Genomic DNA, 22,620 nt, shown 5'->3' on the forward strand with positions numbered 1-22,620 from the left:
TCTATAGTAAACTTCCCCTTATTAACTATTTTCCAAAGTGTTCATATAGATTAAAACAGAATAAATCCTTGATTCCTTATTTATCAATCTTTCTATGAATTTATGAATTAGTTACTTGGCATCCTTCAAAGACAGTCATTTCTAAAAAAAAAAAAAAAAAAAAAAAAAAAAACTCATTGATCTCATTTGTTGAAATTCACTGCGGTTACTATTCCTCCTGAAACTTAAACTATTTTTGGCTGATGGTAAGCCTTTCAAGATTCTTTTGACACAATACCAAGTTGGTTTTGATAGCTCTGTGTTTTCTAAAATTTATTTGTTTGTTTGAAATTTAGAGTTACAGAGACAGAGGGAGAAAGGGAGAAAAAGATATTCCATCCACTGGTTCACTCCCCAAATGGCCACAATGGCTGGGGTTGGGACAGGCTGAAACCAGGAGCCAGGAATCAGGAGCTTCACCCAGGTTTCCCAAATGGATGCAGAGGCCCAAGCACTTGCGCTATCTTCTGCTGCTTTTCCTGGTCCATTAGCAAGGAAGTGCATCTAAAGGGAAGCACCCAGGACACAAACCAGTGCCCACATGGGATGCTAGCATCCCAGGAGGAGGCTTTACCCATTACCCCATAATGGCACCCCTACTTTTTAACTGTTTCTAAAAAACTGATTTCTAACTTTATACCACTGTGGTCTATTATTTACAATTTGTTATTGTTTTTATGGTCTAGTAAATGATCAGTTTTGGTACGTATCACATCTGCGCCTGAAAATAATGTATACTAAATTCCTGGGCACTATGTGTATGTACTCATTAAATCAACTTTTATTAAAGTATTTTCAAATCATATCCTTACCTTTTGTCTTTTGACTTGAAAATTAAAAAAAAAAAGCCTATGTATTTACTATGTGATTTATCAATTACTCCTTTGAATTTGGTCACACTTTTACATACTTTTTAAAATTAGGTTATCAGATTCTAATATTTACCAATGTTCTATCTTACTGGAAAACTGTTACATTTTACATAGTAACTCTTTATATTGTCAATCATTTATGAGGGGGTCCTAAAATAGATTTTGTTTAGAAGTAATATACCTGTAGCAACTTTCATTTCATTAACTTTGTCTTTTCACTTTCAACCTTTCTGTGGCATCTTTTCCCAGGTTTTAGATGTCTCTCTTCCAATCAGTACACAGCTAAATTGCATATTTTTTACTCAATCTGTCAATTTTGGTCTCTTAACTATACAGTTTAATCTATTTATGCTGATTGTGACTGTGGATACATTTGGAGGTATTTCTAGCTTTATATTTTGTACTTCTTTTCCAATTATCATTCTTTGACGTTTTCTTCTTTTCCAGTTTATCTGAGAATGCTAAGTTTTTATTTTTGCTGTACTGCTAGGAAAGCTGCTTATTTTAGTATTATTTTCCCACTAGGACAATACTGTATAAATATTTGGACTCCAGTCTTCATCACTCCATCATTCAGGGTAGTACCTTCAAATCTAAAATTAGCTCTCTTCAAATCTGTCTAATTCCTACCTTTAGCCTAGCCAATTAATTTTTAAATTTTAACGACTAAAGTTTTGATCATTTATCTCCACTCTTGCCCCTGATTTACCTATTCTTATGTTTCTTAACAGTTTTTTATATTTCTCTATTTGTCTTTTTCTTTTATCTTTAATCATTAATATTTTATTTTTTTATTTTTATTTATTTTTATTTTTGACAGGCAGAGTGGACAGTGAGAGAAAGAGACAGAGAAAAAGGTCTTCCTTTTGCCGTTGGTTTACTCTCCAATGGCCGCCGCGGCCGGCACGCTGCAGCCGGTGCATCGCGCTGATCCGAAGCCAGGAGCCAGGTGCTTTTCCTGGTCTCCCATGCGAGTACAGGGCCCAAGTACTTGGGCCATCCTCCACTGCACACCCAGGCCATGGCAGAGAGCTGGCCTGGAAGAGGGGCAACCGGGACAGAATCCGGCGCCCCAACTGGGACTAGAATCCGGTGTGCTGGCGCCGCTAGGCGGAGGATTAGCCTATTGAGCCACGGCGCCAGCCTAATCATTAATATTTTATTATCTAGTGATTATTTTTGCTATCAGGGCATATAATTTTACTTTTAACTTATGTTTAATTTTCATTATAATTTATTATCAAACATTTGCTACTTAATAGTTCTTTCTAAAAATGCTGAGAATTTGATTCTGTTGTTTATTGTCTCTGACTTTTGCTCAAAACATTGTATTATTCTGTTGTTGTTGTTGTAATTTTGAGTAAGGAACTAAACTTTGATAGAGACTTACTTATGGGGATTCCACACAAATAGAATGCAACTGTTCCTGTGTAGTAGTTCTGCATTAGTTAAGTTTTCAGTTTCAAATTTTCTGGACCACACAGTTAATACAAACATGAAACACAAAACCACATGAAGGTAATACAGTAGCTACAAATGCTCAGAGGAAATTTACCCCACAGACAAGCTTGCTTATTTTTTTTGTGGCTAGTTTTTTTTTTTTTTCTAGTCTACCTTCTGAGTGAGGGTACAACCCTTTAAGATTTAAAGCTTTAGGAAGTAAACTCAGTTTCCAAGTCCTCATTTGCCTAGGCCCACTGCTGCCCACTCATATCTCCCACCTATTAAAATCTAAGCCTCTTAGTCACTAAAACCAGAAATACTTAGTAAAAGAAAAAAGAAAAAAACTACAAATAATTTAAATAGAAAATTTTTTCCTAAAAGAATTTTTTTTCCTGGCAGCACATGCAAATAATGCATCAGTGTCTAAAATGGGCAGGCATTTGGCATGTTTAAGATACTACTTGGGACATCTGCATCCAATGTAGGAATACCTGGGTTCAATTCCTGCCCCTGCTTCCCAACCAGCTTCCTGATAATGCATACCCTGGGAGGCAGTAAATGATGGCTCAAGTAGGTCCCTGCCACTCACATGGAAAACCAAGATGGAACTCTGGACTCTTAGCTTTGCTTTGGCCCATCCCTGTCTGCTGCAGGACTCTGGAGAGTGAACCAGCAAATGGAAGTTTGTTTTCTCTCTCTTTCTCTATCTTTCTCTCTCTCTCTGCCTTTCAAATAAAATGAAAATAAACTTTAAAAACTCTAAAGTAAAAATATAAAATTATAATTACAACCCATTTTTTTCCTCACACAGAAGTGTGTGTGTAAGCGTACACACGAGTGTGCATCAAGTACAGGCTATGGTTCCTAGACTAGAATCCCACCACTGCAACTGACTAGCTCTTACCATGGACAAATTATTTCGCTTTATGTGTGGCAAAAGTTACCATCCTAAGCTGAAGTTTACTCAATGAATAAAATTAGGATAACAGACTTATTTCATTGACATTAAACAAATTAAAAAAGGACAATATATGTCAAAAATTTGCCAAGCATGGCAGAAGTCTCCATAAAAGTAAGCTTCTATTTAAATAAGCCCGCAAATGATCTTATAAATATTCAAATAGCCCTTGGCAGAAAAAAGGTTCCCCACCCCTCTTCTAGGGGTTCTAAGACCACACATTGGTAAAAGGACAGTTTCTTCAACAAATGATGTTGGGAATACTGGATAACCACATGAAAAGAAATAACCTGGGACCCTTTAAACCATATACAAAATGTAACACAAAATGGATTAAAACTGTAAACTTAATACCCAAGACTATAAAACTCCTTAAAAAGTAAGTTGAGGGTAGGAAGGACACTTGGTGCAGAGTTGAGATGCTGCTTGGGAAGCCCATATCCCATCAACTTAAAAATTAGCCTGCTATATATTTATTGAATTTCAAGTCCAGCCTGTAGTTACCTTGGCAGGATCAGATCAAATGATTTGGTGGTCTCCATCCCTGCTTTAGGTGATCACTGGATCATATTAAGGCAAGTGTTTACTCCTGGGGCCTCTCTAATCCATGCCATCGGTCTGTCTTTACGTCAGTACCAAACTGTTTTGCTTACTGCAGTTCATAATATATGCTGAAATCAGTATGTCTGAAGCTTCCAGCTTTGTTATTTCTCAAGATTGCTTTGGCTATTCAGAGTCCTTGGAGATTCATTATGAAGTTTGGAATGATTTTATACATTTCTGCAAAAAAATGCAATTAGGATTGTTACAAACTGCATTAGATTGCTTTAGCTAGTGTGGACTTTTTACAAATTAATTAATTAATTTGAAAAGCTGAGTGAAGGAGAGAGGGCAAGTGGGCCAGTGAGATTTTCCATCTATCTGTTGGTTCACTCCCTCAAATGTATGAGCAAGGGCTCCACTAGGCTGAAGCCAGGAAGTCCATCTGGGTCATCCACTTGGGTAGCAGAAACTCAAGTACCTGAGCCATCTTCATTGCCTTCCCAGGCACATTAGAAGAGGCTATATCAGAAGCAGAGTAGCTGGGACTTGAACTGACATTCTGCTATGAGCAGGGTCTTAACCCACTCACACAACACTGATCTCACAGCATGGACATTTTAACAATATTAAGTCTTTCAATTCATGAAAAATGCCACATCAATATTCATCAAAGATATTGATCTGATCTGCAGTTTTGTTTTCTGATGGTTTTGTCTGACTTTGGTATCAGTATTACCCTGATACCACATGAATATCATTCCACTTATTTGTATCATATTTAAAGTCTTCAGCAATGCTTTGTGGTTTTAAGTGTGTAAGTCTTCCACCTCTTTAAGTGTATTCCTAAATATTTTCTTATGCTGTTATATATGGGATTGTTTTCTTAATTTCCCTTTAGGATTATGCATTGTTGGTGTATAGAAAAGCACCAAAGTTTCAGAACTGATTCTGCAGCCTCTTGCTAAATTTGTTGATTAGCTCTAATAGCTTTTTTGTCAAGATCATCCACTGCAAAGAGAAATAATTTTTCATTCTTCTTTGTGCCTTTTTCTTGTCTAATTACTCTGACAAGGACGTCCATTACCATGTTGAACAAAAGCAGAGTGGGCAACTTTGCCTTGTTCTTGATGTTAGGGGAAGACCTTTAAGCTTTTCAGTGCTGAATGCTAACTGTGAGCTTTTTGCATATGACTTTTATTATATTGAGGTAATTTTCTTCTATTCATAGTGTGTTGAGTGGTTTAATCATGAAAGGGTATGGAATTCTGTCAAGTGCTTTTATCAATAAAGATAATGTGATTTTTGTCCTTCATTCTGTTAATACGGTATTCTTACTGATTTTCCTAGGTTGGAACATCCTTGCACTCCTGGGATAAATCCCACTTGGTCATGGCATATGATCCTTTTAATATGTTGTTGAATTCAGTTTCAAAGTATTTTGTTGAGAAGTTTTACATCAATATTCATCAGGCATATTGGTCTGTAGATTTCCTTTCTGGTAGTATCTTTGGCTTTGTATCAGGATAATGCTACTCAGTTTGGACTGAGAGTTTGTAAATTCTCGGTTAAATGTTTGGTAGAATTCTTCATGAAAGCCATCTGGTCCCAGGCTTTTCTCTGTAGGTTTTTAATCATCAATTCAGTTGCCTTACTAGTTAATCGGTCTGCTCAGATTTATCCATTCCTTTATGATTCTGTTTTGGTATATTCCCAAGAATTTATGCATTTCTTCTAAGTTATCCAATTTGCTGCCTTATAATTTTGTTCATAGTAGTCTAACATGATTCTTTATTTCTGTGGCATCAGTTAAACTGTTCTGTCTCAATTCTGACATTAATCTGTAGAGTCTTTTTACTTAGTCTAGCTAAGGGCCTGTCATTTTGTTGATCTTTTCAAAAAATTAACTATTCATTGATTTGATTTTGTGCTGTTCTTATAAAATTCCATTTATTTCTGCTTTAGTCTTTATTATATTCAAGGCCTCTTAACATACTTTTAAAAAGCTTTGTAAATAAGACTTACCTGCTATGTGCAGATTGTTATATAGAAGACATTTTAAGCCAGTTTTTCCCACATTTTTCCCTCAGTACACCACAGTACAAAAAAGCATTTCATGCTTTGACACAGTACAAAACAGACTTTCACACATAATAAAAAATCTACATAAAATGCTTACCTTTAATATATGTACTGCTCTTCTTTTAATCTAGTTCACTTTTTTTTTTTTTAAGATTTATTTATTCATTTGAAAGTCAGAGTTGCAGAGAGAGGGAAAAACAGAAGAAAGAGATCCATTTGCTGGTTCATTCCCCAGATGGACACAATGTTGACCACTAGGCCAGGCAGAAGCCAGGAGCTTCCTCCAAGTCTCCCTGCTTTCCCCAGGCCATTAGCAGGGAGCTGGATTGGAAATGGAGCAGCCAAAACAGTAACCATCTGCCTTACAGGCTGCTGGTGTCACAGGAGGCGGCTTTACCCACCAGGCTGGATCCCATTTCACTTTTTAATTTAAACAACTGTGAACATGGGGCTGGTGTCGTGGCTTAGCGGGTAAAGCCAGTTTGAGACCTGGCCGCTCCACTTTTGATCTAGCTCTCTGTTATGGCCTGGGTAAATAAATAGAAGATGGCCCAAGTGCTTGGGTCCTTGCACCCATGTGGGAAACCCAGAAGAAGCTCCTGGCTCCTGGCTTTGGATGGGCTGTTTCGGCCATTTGGGGAATGAACCAGTGGATGGAAGACCTCTCCTTCCCTGCCTCTGCCTCTCTGTAACTCTGTTTTTCAAATAAATAAATCTTTAAAAAAAATCTCTCATCATTTAAAGTCAATTTATTCACTTAGTTGATTTCAGAGGATTCACAGTTTTGAGAAACACCATTCTAACAGCATATTTAATGTCAGAAAGTTACACAACAGACACAGAAAACATTCTCTATTTTAAACGATCTGGACTTCTGGTTGTAGAGCAAGATAAAAGGTAAAGTAAGACATGAGTGAAAAATTAGAAGATTATACCACCTGATCTAGTTTCTAGCAGAATAATAAATTATAATAATAATAGCCGGCGCCGTGGCTCAATAGGCTAATCCTCCACCTTGCGGCGCCGGCACACCGGGTTCTAGTCCCGGTTGGGGCGCCGGATTCTGTCCCGGTTGCCCCTCTTCCAGGCCAGCTCTCTGCTATGGCCAGGGAGTGCAGTGGAGGATGGCCCAGGTGCTTGGGCCCTGCACCCCATGGGAGACCAGGAAAAGCACCTGGCTCCTGGCTCCTGCCAGGATCAGCGCGGTGCGCCGGCTGCAGCGGCGGCCATTGGAGGGTGAACCAGCGGCAAAAGGAAGACCTTTCTCTCTCTGTCTCTCTCTCTCACTGTCCACTCTGCCTGTCAAAAAAAAAAAAAAAAAAAAAAAAAAAAAAAAAATTATAATAATAAAACAATTATTAAAATAATAAAATAAAACATCCAATCTTTGCACATTTTCAAGGGCCTCTACTCCCAGCGACAAGCACAAACATCAAATCTGCAAAAAGAAATGTCCCTTCCATGCACATGAGCGTCACTTTAAAACAGACTTGACCCAAACACAACAGAAGTATTTGCATATGATATAAAAACATAAAAAATTATACCTGGAGAGCAGAGAAATGGTTTCATATAAGTGATTCTGCTATAGTTTCCTTTTTAAAAATGATTTACTTATTTGTCAGTCAGAGTTACAGACAGTGAAGGAGAGACATCTTCCATTCACTGTTTCACTCCTCTGCCACGGCTTTGTTAATGTATCCTTCCACAAATGTGTTTGTACTACTTAAAACAATGACATACTTTGCACAGGAAAACACAAAATAATTCCTGCACCTACTTGGAGTTCATTCTTAAATCTATTCAACCAGGTTATATGAAATATATAATGTAAATTAATAGACAAATTGGTAACATTAAAGTCTATAAAGGAAGAGAACTACTCTAGCCCTTCTCTTTAACATACCTGAACTGAGGAAAAATAAGCTTTTAAACAAGTCAGAAACTTATTAAGAGATCTTACATAGATCTTACTCAAAGGTGTGCAAGAAAAAAGGTTCACTAGCAGGAAGCAGAATCAAAAGCTCCGTTCGAACTTACAAGCAGTCCATACATATAGTAACCCCTCAAGGTCTTATGTGTTGTCAAAGGCTGCCCTCACCCACCACAGATATAACACAACCACATTACAACTTCCAGTTTATTATGTAACAGTAGAGTATCTCACTTTTAATGTTTGTCATCACCTGCTACTTCTCGCTACACTAAGTATTTCTATTTCTCTCCATCAAAGGGGCTCTGCAACTTCCAGTTTGTCCAAGTTATACAAAATAAGAATAAAAGTTTCTAAGTAAGGTATTTAATGTATTTTTATTTGAGCAAAGCATATTAACTTTATGAAACCTATCTTGACAACTTATAAGACCCTATTTACTCACTTGATGACCTTAGTAGTATTTAAAATGGTAACAACTCATTTACTCCTCCCAACAGCCCTATGAAGTGGCATTTTATTACCAGTGTAACTCTAACTGAAGCACAGGGAATGTGAAATAATACATCCAAGGCCAAAATACCAGAATGTGGCAAAGGATTATTTATATTCATTTTTTTTAAGGATTTATTTTACTTATTTGAAAGGCAGAGTTACAGAGAGACAGAGAAAGAGGCATCTTCCATCTGCTGGTTCACTCCCAAAACAGCCTCAACACTAGGGCTGGGCCAAGCCAAAGCCAGGAGTCAGGAGTCAGGAGCTTCATCTGAGTCTCCCAAGTGGGCACAGGGCCCAAGGACTTGGGCTATCTTCTACTGCTTTCCCAAGTACATTAGCAGGGAGCTGGTTCAGAAGTGGAGCAGTGGGACTCAAACCAGTGGCCACATGGAATGCCAGCATTTCAGGAGGCAGCTTAACCTAATGCTAGAACACTGACAACAGGATTATTTATATTCTAATCTTGGTAATCTGACACCTATGTTTGTACTCATATATGCCTATGGAGATATGCTATGCTACCTGATAACAACATAAACATATCAGTATGTCTAGTACTCTCTGCTTTAGTAATAAGCCTCTAGAAAAGAAGTTAGGAAAATTAATTAGGTGATACCTGGAACATCAGAACCCTCAACTATATACTTTTCCCTTTCCAAAGCTGCTCTAGTCATAACATTTTCAAAGATATAGCCTCATCCAGGATCATACTATATCTCTTATAATGACTCCAAACCCAAGAATATTCATTGCCATTGAAGATCTACTTGCCACAGTTTACAATTATTCCTTTTGAGATAGTCCTAAATGATCTTTGAATACCTATATAGTATTTGCATGTTGCAGACTTAACAAATTTAAGTTGCAGATTTAAACAAAGAATTCTTGTTATTGTGTTATTTGACTCAATTCATTAGCTATTTTCTTACTACAGCAGGCCTTCTCAACTTGTACTCATATATATGACATTACATATCTATTTACAAAGACATCTCATGTGCAAACTAATGATGACAAATTAAACCAGAGATGTAAGCCCTCCCATCTTCCACAATACCTTATTTATTCTTGAAAACCACAATTTTCTGGCACCATCAAACAAATGATATCCATTGTCAAAGCACCACTCATTTTAGGTATACAAGTAATATATAGAGTTCAATTATGAGAAATGTTGAAAAACACCAAAATTATTCTGAGATTATAAAAACCTTGCAGTATGTTAGAGTTAGAAGACTGTACATAGCAATAGAATTTAATTTTGTACTACACCCAAGTCAATGAATGAAGCACTGGGCTAAAGTGCTGACAATACATCATCTCATTTAGCCATCAGAACAACTCCTTCAGGCATATATATAATTACTATCATCATTATACAGATAAAGAAACTAAGACGTAAGGTCTCACACCAAGCTAATAAGAACAGAAATCAGAATTGATACTGATCACAGCTCTGAAACCTGTGATCCTAACTGCTCACAATGCTATCCTATATCTACTATGAAGCAACTCTGAATTTTCTGAAACACAGCTGCCTAATGTTGTGATAATATACCATATTTGATTTAAAATTTTATTATTTATTTATTTATTTATTTATTTTTTGACAGGCAGAGTAGACAGTGAGAGAGAGAGACAGAGAGAAAGGTCTTCCTTTTGCCGTTGGCTCACCCTCTAATGGCCGCCACAGCCGGCGCGCTGCAGCCGGCGCACCGCGCTGATCCGATGGCAGGAGCCAGGAGCCAGGTGCTTTTTCCTGGTTTCCCATGGGGTGCAGGGCCCAAGCACTTGGGCCATCCTCCACTGCACTCCCTGGCCACAGCAGAGAGCTGGCCTGGAAGAGGGGCAACCAGGACAGAATCCGGCGCCCCGACCGGGACTAGAACCCGGTGTGCTGGCGCCGCTAGGCGGAGGATTAGCCTAGTGAGCTGCGGCGCCGGCCAAAATTTTATTTTTTATTTGAGAAGCGGAAAGAAAGATGGAGACAGAGTCAACTCCCATCCACTGGTTCACTCTCCAAATGGGCTGTACTAAAGCTGGGAGTCAGAAACCTAATTCAGGCCTCACACATGAGTGGCCAGAACCCAGCTATTTGAGCCATCACCACTGCCTTCCAGGAAGAGTATTAGCAGGAAGCTGGAATCAGGAGCCAAGACTCAAACTCAGGTACTCCAATAGGAACACAGGCATCTTAACCATTAGGCCGAACAGCTGCTCCTCATATTTGTTTTTAACTCCATCATTTTGAGAAGGAAAATTATTTACCTTCATAAGCCACACACACACATCTTCCCACCTTAACTAATGATTAATATTGATTCATATGAGGTCACTAGCTCTCCCTTTCCTAAAAACTGCATTTGCCCCTCTACCACCATAAACAAACATTTTTCCAGACCAACAGTTGTGTTTTTTGTATAAAACTCACCACAGCTGTTAGTGGCAGCAGTCACTACCTTAGATGACTCTGGAGTATTGAAGACCTGGAACAATCTAATGCAAGTTCTTACGATTTATATAATAATATCCACCACACCAAATGTTGAATAAAACCACCTGGAAAAAAAACAAGAAAATCATGTAATTAAATACAATTAACTTTCTGCATGGAACAACTATTTGAGAAGATCAATTTTATGCTATTTTTGTTTCAAAAAGGCAAAGTCATTTTGCAGATTTTGTTTGTCAACAAGCTAAACTTCAAAACTGAAGGAACCGAACTATCTTCTGTTTTCCTCGACTCTCAGAGATGATCGGATAAGAGAACTTTATTAGATATTTTTTTTTTTTTTGACAGGCAGAGTTAGTGAGAGAGAGAGAGAGAGCCAGAGAGAAAGGTCTTCCTTCCATTGGTTCACCCTCCAAATGGCCACTACAGCCAGCACGCTGCACCGATCCGAAGCCAGGAGCCAGGTGCTTCCTCCTGGTCTCCCATGAGGGTGCAGGGCCCAAATGTCCGGATTACTGCAATAACCCACCTACCTAGTCTGTTTTGCTTCCCTTCCATTCATTCTCTACTTTGCTTCCACAATGACCCTTTTAATACAAGTAGCTGCTCAGGTATCCCCCTTCCCAAAACTTCTCAGTGACTACCCATGTCGTTTATGATCAAATCAACTTTTTAGCATGACTTGCAAAACTCTTTCTAACCTGGTTCCAAATCTTCTCCAGTCTTACTTCTTGTCACTACTGTCCTTATAGAGTCAAACTGAGTCCCCCCCCTCCCAGATTCTTGAACTCTCCATGTTTGTTTTCCGGTTTTATGTCTCAGCCAGCGCAGTTTCTCCCTTTTACCTACTCCCTCACAGCCTCCCAACTATCTTCACCTACCTAATTCCTATATAGTTTTTAGGTCCCTGTCATAGCTCTCTCTTCAAGAAGCCTTACCTAATCATTAGAGATTAGACTGGGTCTGTTCATCCTTCATAAACTTCTATTTTAGCTCTTATCATTCTTTAGTATAATGACTTCCTTAATTATCTGGTCTCCCTGAACTAACTACATGCTCATTAGAGAAGGTATCATATCTCCTTGATCATCACTGTATCCACAATACTCACTTGGCACACAGTGCCCGGGCATATACAAACACTTAAAAATGTTTTTAATTAAATGAACAACAAAAAAAAGAAAAACAAAACTTTGGAGCTAAAAATTGAGACAGGGGCCTGAATTGTGGCACAGCAGTTAAGTCTCTGCTTACAATCCAAATTAGAGTGCAGTTCAAGTTCTAGCTGCTTCACTTCTGACCCAATTTCCTGCTAAAGTGCCTAGGAAAGCAAATGATAATAGGCCCAAGTACTTGGCCCCCTGCTACTCACAGGTAGACCTGAATATAGTTTCAGGCTCTAGGCTTTGGTCTGGACCAAACCCAGGGCATGCAACCATTTGGGGAACAAGCAAATAGAAGATTTTCTTTCTCCCTCTTTGTTATTCTGCCTTTCAATTAGGAAGAAAAAAAAAATAACCTTAAGAATATATATTCAAAAGGACAAATCTGAATGGTTTTCTGACCATGAAAACCTCAAATAATCATATCCTCAAACAAATCTGTGAGACTTCTGGAGTCTTGTTATGATACAGAAAGCAGGAAAGACTATCATCCTTATCCTTTTAACAACAATAACAACAACAAACAAGATCAGATTATGTGCTAAATCACAAATCATTTTTTTAATTACTTATTTAAAAGGCAGAGTGAGAGACTGAAAGATAGGGAGAAAGAGATTTTCCATCTGTTGGTTCACTCCCCAGATGACTGCAATGGTCCAGGATGGGCCAGGCCAAAGCCAGGAGTGAGAAACTCTATCCATCCAGGTCTCCCACATGGGTACAGGGGTCCAAGTTCTTGGGTCATCTGCTTGCCTTCCCAGGCATATCAGCAGGGAACTGGATTGGAAGTAGAGAAGCCAGAACTGGAATTGGTGCTCTGTAAGGGATGTGGCATGGCAGGCAACAGTTGAACCTACAGCACCACAAAGCTGGCTCACAAATCTTAGAGCAGAGGTAACCTTACTTCCATGTTGGGTTTAAGAAAATTTGTGATTTTGTATGTTACAAAACAACTGACCCAAAATCTAAGGAAAGACATGCTCCTCAAAGAAGAGATGGAATATAATCACTTCCTTTCTGCAGTAAACACTATATAACAGCAATATAAGCCAGTAAGAACTGAGTTGGAATGTTTTTTAAATTACTAAAGGCCAAATGTGACTTACCAAGAGGACATAGAATCCTTGGTAGTTATAGAAACAAGAGGAATTCCCACCTACTCACAGATCTGATCCACAGACCACTCTAGAGGCTCAAAAGGAAGACTAGGGCAAAGTGAAACGCAGAGAAAATCTCCTTCACAGAAGGGAACAGCAGCCTTGTGGTAAAGGTACTAAGCTCCACCTGGATTTTTCTGTCCAACTTTCAGACTAGAAAGAAGACTTAAATGGCTTTGGAAAAGGAAACAAATGTTGTACCCAAAGGATAAAGGCAAAGATCTACTGAAGCTAAGGTGAGGAAACTAAACAAACAAAAGGAGCCTGCATTGTGGCACAGTGGGTTAAGCAGCTGCATGTGACATCAGCATTCCACATGAGCACAGCTAAGTCCCCACTTCTCTACTTCCAGTCCAGCTCCCTGCTAATCTGCCTGGCAAGCAGCCAAAGATAGTCCAAGTGCTTAGGCCCCTGTGACTCCATGTAGGAAACCTAGATGGACTTCCAAGCTCCTAGCTTCAGCCCACCCCAGCCCCAGCCATCCTGGCCATTTGGGATGGGAGATATTCATATTCATTCTCTCTCTCTCTCCCTCCCTTGTAAACAAATAAAATAAACCTTTTAAAAACATTACTGCTAGGGGCCTGCATTGTAGCAGGTTAAGCCACTGCCTAAGTGCAGGCATCCCATATGGGTGCAGATTTGAGTCCTGGCTGCTCCTCTTCCAATCAGCTTCCTGTTAATGTGCCTGGGAAAGCAGCAACAGGTGGCCCAAGTCTTTGGGTCCCTGAATGCACATGGGAGACCCAGATGAAGCTCCCGCCTCCAGCCTGGCTCAGCCCTGGCTGTTGTAGCCATTTGGGGGAGTGAATCAGCAGATGGAAAATCAATCTCTCTCTCTCTCTCTCTCTCTCTCTCTCTCACCCTGCCTTTCAAATAAACAAAATGAATGTTAAAAAATTAAATCTTGAAATTTTTTGGAAGAAAAAAAAAACTAAAGAATGCCTCCACAATTAGGCTAGCAAGTATCAAGTAAAAACAGCCTTCTACTATGTGAGAGAAAAACTAAAGCATGGAGAAATACTCTCGTTGAGAAACAATTCAAAAGAAAAACCTAAAGCTGAGAGAAGAGCAGACATTAAGAAAAACAGTCTGGCAAACCAAACCCTACCCTAAATACAGGTACCACTAGAGAAACATGAAGTCAATGGTAAACTGATGGTAACCTAGCAATAACAAAATACTCCAAATCCCTCCCCACTACACATATCTAGAAAAAGACAAAGCATGACCTTTTCCAGGCATAAAATACAATTTTATCTACGCAAAATATCTAGATTTGAACCAAAAGGTGTAAAAAAGGAACAAAGGAAAAAACTAAACAAAACATAAAATCATATTGTCAAGAGACAAAGCATTCAAAAGAACCAGACTCAGGTATGACCTTTGTGTGGGAACTATCAGACATGGAATTTAAAATAATTGCAATTAATATATTAAAAGCTAAAGGAAAATGTGGAAAACATGCACTAACAGACAGATATATTAAGAGGAGTAAGCTATAAGAAGAATCATATGGAAATACCAGAAATAAAAATATGATAACAAAGATGAAAGCCTTCAGTAATTTTATCAGTAGACTAGCACAACCATGGACAGAATCAGTAGACAGATCAGAAATTACTCAAACTGAAACATACAAGAGCAAAGAGGATGAAAAAAGAAAATCTATGGGACAATATCAAATATTCTTTTATTTACTTTTTTTTTTTTTTTAACAGGCAGAGTGGACAGTGAGAGACAGACAGAGAGACATAGAGAAAGGTCTTCCTTTTTCCATTGGTTCACCCTCCTAGTGGCGCTACAGCCAGCGCGTTGTGGCCAGCGCACCATGCTGATCCGAAGCCAGGAGCCAGGTGCTTCTCCTGGTCTACCATGTAGGTGCAGGGCCCAAGCACTTGGGCCATCATCCACTGTACTCCCGGGCCATACCAGAGAGCTGCACTGGAAGAGCAACTGGGACTCCGACAGGGACTAGAACCACAGGCAGAGAATTAGCCTATTGAGCTGCGGTGCCGGCCAATTTATTTATATGCTATATATGCATATAAAGACAGAAACAATATTGAAAGAAATAATGACCAAAAAATACCAAAATTAATACAGTACATCAAACCACTGACCAAAAAGCTCAAAGAACATCAACCAACATCAAACAACAAAACCTCCATACATTATACTCAAATTGATGGGAAAAAAATCAAAGGGAAACTTCAAAGGTAGCCATAGTTAAAATAAATCTTAAAAAAAAATCATATACAATGAAATAGGATATGGCCTTTCAGAAATTATGAAAGCTAAACATAATTAAAACGCTAAAAGAAAAAAATACCAACCCAGAATGCTCTATCTGTGAAAATATCTTTCAAAATTGAGGCAGGGGCTGGCATCGTGGTTCACTTGGTTAATCCTGCCCCTGTGGTGCTGGCATCCCATATGGGCATCGCTTCTAGTTCTGGTCACTCCTCTTCCAGTCCAGCTCTCTGCTGTGGCCCAGGAGGGCAATGGAGGATGGCCAAGTGCTTGGGCCCCTGCACCCGCATGGGAAATCAGGAGGAAGCACCTGGCTCCTGATTTTGGATCAGCGCAGCACCAGCCATCGCAGCCATTTGGGGAGTGACCCAACAGAAGGAAGACCTTTCTCTCTGTCTCTCTCACTCTCACTGTCTAACGCTATCTGTCAATTGAGGTAGCAATAAAAAAATTTCTGGAAAAACAAAATATAATTCACAATAGCAAAAAACTAGAAGAGACTAAATATTTAATCATCTCAATAGAAGCACCAAGACATATCTAACAAAATTCAACATTTACTGTCAAAAAAACTCTCAGAAATTAGCAATAGAATGGAGCCTCTATATTCTGATAAACAGTATACATTAAAAAAAAGCAAAGCAGTAAAACCCCACAACTAATATCAAACTTGATGAAAAATCAAGGGCTGGTTTTTTGTTTATGGGATAGATATGGATAGAAGTTATCACTGCATGTATTTCAGCACCATTTATCAGGAAGGATATCATTTTTCTATTGATTTTCCTTTTTATGTGTACTTTTGCTGAAAATCAATTGATCATATGCAAGGGTACTTTAAAAAGTTCATGGAGGCCGGCGCTGCGGCTCAATAGGTTAATCCTCCACCTAGCGGCGCCGGTACACCAGGTTCTAGTCCCGGTCGGGGCGCCGGATTCTTTCCCGGTTGCCCCTCTTCCAGGCCAGCTCTCTGCTGTGGCCCGGGAAGGCAGTGGAGGATGGCCCAAGTGCTCGGGCCCTGCACTCGCATGGGAGACCAGGAGAAGCACCTGGCTTCTGCCTTCAGATCAGCGCGGTGCGTCGGCCGCAGCACGCCAGCCATGGCAGCCATTGGAGGGTGAACCACCGGCAAAGGAAGACCTTTCTCTCTGTCTCTCTCTCACTATCCACTCTGCCTGTCAAAAAAAAAAAAAAAAAAGTTCATGGAAAATATGTATTATGACACATGAAATATACATGGAGTCTCTACCTATACAGCCCAGCAGCAGGTGCTCAATGATCCTCCAGGTAGCACATTCCATCCCTTCCATCAAATTAGCAAACTTTAATGCACTAAAACATTAACATACCTTTAATTCTATATTCCATTAACTTTTTCAAATACCCTCATATATATGAATGTGTTTCTGGACTCTGTATTTTTCTTTATCTATTTAAGTATGTTTTTCTCAGATACCACACTGGCTTGATTACTGTAGCTTTATATTAAGCTTGAAATTGCATAATAAGGTTTCCAACTTCTTTTTTTATTTTGACTATTCCAGTTCCTTTGCCTTTTTATATCCATTTTAAAATCAGTCTTTTAGTTCTGTAGAGAATAGTATTGGGATTCTTATTGAAATCTAAAGATCACATTGAGGAGTGACATTTTCATATTGAATCTTTTATTATCTTCCTTTAGGCTTTTATTTTTTTATCAGGATTTTTGAATTTTCAGCATAGATTCTCCACACACTTTGTTAGGTTGATATTTAAGTATTTTATGTTTTTTGTGACATTGTAAATGGTACTCTTCAATTCTCAATTTTTGTTCATTGATTGCATATAGACCATTCTAGTTGTTCTGTCACAGATTGTATGGGATTTTCTTCTGTAGATGATGGTATCATCTGCGAGCAAAAACTATTCATTTCTTTCAATGTTGTATGCCCTTCTATGTTGTTTCTGTTGTGTGTCTTGAGCCTTCATTTCAATATTGAATAGAAGTGGTGAGAACAGACATTCTTTTTTTTTTAGAAAAGCACTTGGGTTTTTCTTTTTTTGTTGTTTTTAAAAATTTACTTTTTTATTTGAGATGCAGAGTTATGGACAGAGAGAGGGAGAGACAGAGAGAGAGGTTCTTCCATCTGCTGGTTCACTCCCAAATGGTTGGAACAGCCAGAGCAGCCTGATCTGAAGCCAGGAGCCAAGAGCCAAGAGTCAGGAAACTGACTTCTGAAACTCCCATGTGGGTGCAGGGCCATCTTCCATTGCTTTATCAGGCCATCAGCAGAGAAACTGGATCAGAAGAGGAACAGCTGGGACACAAACCAGAGCCCAAAAGGGATGCTGGCGCCCTAGGCAGAGGCTTAACCTACTATGCCAGAGTGCCAGCCCCAGTAGACAAATTTATAACCTGCTCTTATAATCAACTAATGGAGTCCCTCAAGAACTACATTAATACATATGTCATAATTTGTAGAACTTAATCCAACAAAATATTAATATTTCTGCATGTAATCTTTTTTTGAATGAACAAAGATGTCTTTAAAAAGTATTTTCATGACTTCATTCTAAATATACAGAATAAAAAATGGTGTCAGCTCATTTGTGAGACACCAACCAGATATTCCTTATACTGTCTCAAAATTTAAAGATCAGTTTCCCCAGAAGGTATGCAATGCATCATAAAATGGCTTTGTTTTGAGGGTGGAAGAGGGAGGGTTGGTCAGGATGGCATATTAAACTGTACCATGATAGACATGTAAGACTGTTGTCCAATCTAGACAATTTATATATATTTTGATGATTTAGAAAAACAAAGCAATCATTTGTGACAAGCCTAAAAAGCCTGACATATTTAACAGACTAAGGAACTTTTTTGTGTGTGGCAGGAATTCTCTAATTGTCCCATGTGGGCCTTTTGAAAGCAAGGAACAGAAGGCCAGTTTCTGTTAAGTCTGCCTCTGAACATCACATTCCATCTTGATAAAACACAACATGGACTGAACTGAGAGTGGATATCTTACCTAAACAAAGGACAAGTATGGGCTAAACTGCTTTCAGGAATTAAGTTTTTAAACTGATACAGGTTGGGGGGCTGGCACTGTGGAGCCGCAGGTCAAAGCCCCAGCCTGCAGTGCCGGCATCCCATATGGGTGCCGGTTCAAGTCCCGGCTGCTCCTCTTCTGATCCAGCTCTCTGCCGTGGCCTGGGAAAGCAGAAGATGGCCCAACTCCTTGGGCCCCTGCACCCGTGTGGGAGACCTGGAAGATGCTCCTGGCTCCTGGCTTCAGATCAGCTCAGATCTGGCCGTTGTGGTCATTTGGGGAGTGAGCCAGTGGAAAGGAAGGCTTCTCTCTCTCTCTGGCTCTACCTCTCTGTAACTCTTTCAAATAAATAAAATAAATCTTAAAAAAAAAAAAAAAAGCTGATACAGGTTGGAAAAGGGAATTTTCCTTCCTGGCTTAGATTCTTTCCACTGTAAAGCAGAACACTTCCATTCTAATTTCTGCAGTTAAAATTTTTTCTCTGCTTATTTAGTTTTTTGAGTTCAGCCATTGCTGAATTTGTTTGGCACAACTTTGTTCCATGGAATTAATGACAGGATGAAGTAACACACCATCACAACGACTAACTTATCAAACATCCAGGACAATCAGTTTTCTACATGTGTTGTGCCCATTTCACTTCTGGGGTGAAGCTTTTGCTGCTGGGCCTCCAGGTATTCCTGAAATGGCTTTGGCAGAAATGACTTATGCTGGGGACAGCACCAATGAAAGCCATCATCTGTTCCACTATGTGCTTACTGAATATTACTATAACAAAAATTTTCTGGATATGTATTTTAATTATTGCTTTCCCAATCAGGGTTGCACCAAAGAAGGTCCAAAAACGTACAAGAAAATGTCCACATGTCATTATTCCAGCCAGATCAAATAAAGGATTTGGAATTGAAGCACAGGCCAAAATTCCAAAAAATCCAACCTTCTGTACTAGGTTTTGAACTGCCAGTATAGCCCAGGAGGCAAAGTTTTGTGCAGTACCTGCATGTTCTAGCATCTCTTCAAATTCCTGATACTCTTCATCATATGGTTCAGAATCTGAGAGGTAAGCTGCCCTGGCCAAGAAATATGTAAGCAACTCTCCGATCACTGTACAAATACCCCACATGCAGGCCTCAATCATCACTTCTGATACTCCGCAAAGAAATGGTTCTTTCAATATTTTCTTCATAGGGACAAATAATCTGATCAGGATAGGGTGGTTCAGGGAAATTAACTGAGTTGTATTCATAAGCAGCTAACGTGATTAAAGCTATATGTGGACCCAGATAAAGCAGAAAGGTGTGCAGCCCTGTTCCAAGCCCAACAGAAGATAAAATTTCCAAGCCTATCCGGTAGGCGTACAAGAGAAACTGTTTCTCTATATGTTGCACACACTGTTGATGTGCTCCTTCAACATAATAAGTAGCTATAAGCACAGCGAGCAGCAGTAAAAAAGACACCACAATGCTTTGATGATGCCATAATTTTGAGGTCCACTCCTTCAAGATTACAAGGATTTCCAGAAAAAAAAAATACTTCAAGGCAGTAAGTGGCTGTCTCTTCCTGATCCTGCTCTTCTTTTCATTCATTGAAGAGGGACCTGAAATTCCCATTATGTTGTTCCTTGTTCATTGTTGCATGTCTCTGGTCACAGTGTTTTTTGTTCTCTGCCATTTCACAGATCAGTCTCGAGGAGCTGCCCCGACCCCAGCTTCTCCAGATCCTGGAAGTGGCTCCTGACTGTCTCTCACACCTGCCACTCGGCTCCAGCCAACCGGAACCTGTATGTAATTTTCATTTTTTAAACAGGAAAAATAAAAAAGTATCCCTTAGATATCCTTACCAAAACAGAACTAATAGGATACTCTTTAATTTCTGATTCTTGGCTTTAAAATGTATCTATTGATTAGTAAATTTATTTATTGATTAGTAATTAGTATAGCCTTAATGAAATTACATTATTAAGACTAAGAATCAATTTCTTCCTGAAAACTTGAGGCTGAAGTCTTTCCTAATTTAATTCTACAGTTATTACGTAAAGCTTTCATTGAATTACAAAACTTTGTATGACCAAATATTGCAAAACTTGGTCTCCTTTGACTTTCACCTTTATTATTATCTACTCCATAAATTCATAACCAAACTACACAACCCTTTGTACTGCAATCAGGAGACAAATAAAAGTACATTTTTAATCTGGTAGTTTTATTTAGAACCTTAGAAAAGAAGACACTGAGAATATCCCAAGGTACTCTGGCAATTCCAAATGACATTAGGCATACAAATCAAAATACAGTAACTTGTTCTAAAACATAACTTTTTTTTGTCATAATTCTTGTACAAAAACTTATGACTCACCAGAGCCTACAAGATCTTAACTAAGCTTACTCGGCACTCAAAGTTCTTCATGATTTAGTGCCAATCTACTGTTTCAATCATATGTGTACCACTCTCAGACACAAGTCCTCCATTCTGGGCAGGGTGGTCCCATAGTCATCTATTCCTTCCAACATGTGTAATGCTCTTCTTGAATTATCTCAGCTTAAATCACCCCAACTCACTGTTTATTCAAAAGGCTTATCCTAAATCCAGGTTTTTCCTAACACTATTTGAAAGCATTCTGATTCTACCATTCTGTGAATGTATGTGCATGCACCATACAGCATGCATTTGTCATCACATATTATCTTAGATTCTTGTTTATGCATTTATGAATAGCTCGTAAGTTTTTTGAGGGCAAATGCTGTCTCACATGCTTCTTGAATCTCTGGGAATACAGCAAGTAGTCAATAAGATTTACAGGAAAAAAGCATGTAAAAATTAACTTTAAATTACTTTAAATTTAATATGGATTTTAAGTTAATTCAACAAATTTCTAGAAAAGTTAGTTTTATACTTTGAGAAACTGAAGCAGAGGCACTAGATTGTGCTCCCTGAGATCTGCAGCTGTTTCACCTCATCATTCATCATCTCCATAGCTGAATACAGGGCCTGACACATGGAAAACACTAGAACATTTAACTTGGGGCTGGCGCTATGGCACAGTGGGTTAAGCCACCGTTTGCACTACTGGCATCCCTGTGAGTACCAGTTCCAGTCCCAGCTGCTCCACTTCTGGTCCAGATCCCTGCTAATGTGCCCAGGAAAACAGCAGAAGATGGCCCAAGTCCTTGGGCCCCTGCACCCATATGGGAGACCTGAGAGAAGCTTCCTGGCTTAGGCCTGGCCCAGCCCTGGCCGGTGTGGCCATTTGGAAAGTGAACCAGTGGATGGAAGATCAGTCTCTTTCTGTTGCTCCCTCTCTTTCTCTGCTGCTCCCTCTCTTTCTCTGCAATGCTGACTTTCAAGTAAATAAATAAATCTTTAAAATAAAATTAAATAAAACATTTAACTAAATTTTATTTGTTTATTTATTTGAAAGGCAGAGTAAGAGAGAGAGAGAGAGCGAGATCTTTAATCCATTGGTTCATTCCCCAAATGGCCACACGGCTGGAGCTGTGCCAGGCCAAAGCCAGGAGCCAGGAACCAGGAGCCAGGAGCTTCTTCCAGGTCTCCTATGTGGGTGCAGGGACCCAAGCACTTGGGCCATCTTCTACTACTTTCCCAGGCACATTAGCAAGGAGTCAGATGGGAAGTGGAGCAGCCAGGACTTTAATGTCACAGGTGGTGGGCTTTAACTGCTATGCCACAATGCTGGCCCCTAAATTTCACTTTCTAAAGTCACAAAATAAGAAATGGAAACCTGGATTTCTGCTGCAATCCTCCAAGACTGCATGAAATTTTCTCTTGATTTCTCATATTTGTTTACATATTCTCCCTGAATAGACTACAAATATTACAAAGAAAAGAGCTATGCTTTCTCTTCTTTAAAATGCTCTCAAAGCAACTAGCACAGTGCTGAGTACATGCATAGTAGGTAGGCAGTATTTCCATTAAATTTCTTAAAAGCAACATTAGGGCAGCTCATATATACTTATCTGCCCCATGTAAAAACATGCTCGTTACTCTTCCTATTGGGAAGATTTACTTTTCATCATCTTTGGCACAAATTCTGAAACGCTATCTGCTAAGTCCCATACCCCAGTAAATATGCATCCACAAGCAATTATGGAGATAGATAGCTTATGGGGAGGGGGCACTCTTTGGTCAGGTCCCATGCTGGTCTGTGGTTAGGGGAAAGGGAGAGTTGGGGGGGTGTGGCCTT

At 39.2% G+C, this 22,620-nt stretch overlaps 1 protein-coding gene and 1 pseudogene across 4 annotated transcripts in view; both read right to left on the bottom strand.

Annotated features, from left to right (window-relative positions):
* The window catches only part of R3HCC1L (R3H domain and coiled-coil containing 1 like), a 95,862-nt gene that overhangs the window by 37,189 nt on the left and 36,053 nt on the right, over window positions 1–22,620 (bottom strand). For 2 of the 4 annotated variants that reach the window (XM_051824052.2, XM_008270311.4), the window contains exon 2: window positions 10,797–10,924. The gene's annotated coding sequence lies outside the window, so the exon portion shown is untranslated. Of the gene's footprint in view, window positions 1–3,816; window positions 6,145–7,108; window positions 7,234–10,796; window positions 10,925–22,620 lie in introns of those variants that run through there. The other 2 variants (XM_070057426.1, XM_008270313.4) reach the window with 2 other exon arrangements.
* Window positions 18,776–20,220, bottom strand: LOC138845324 (vacuole membrane protein 1 pseudogene; annotated as a pseudogene).

Source organism: Oryctolagus cuniculus, chromosome 15 (genome assembly GCF_964237555.1).
Source record: "Oryctolagus cuniculus chromosome 15, mOryCun1.1, whole genome shotgun sequence".
NCBI lineage: Eukaryota > Metazoa > Chordata > Mammalia > Lagomorpha > Leporidae > Oryctolagus > Oryctolagus cuniculus.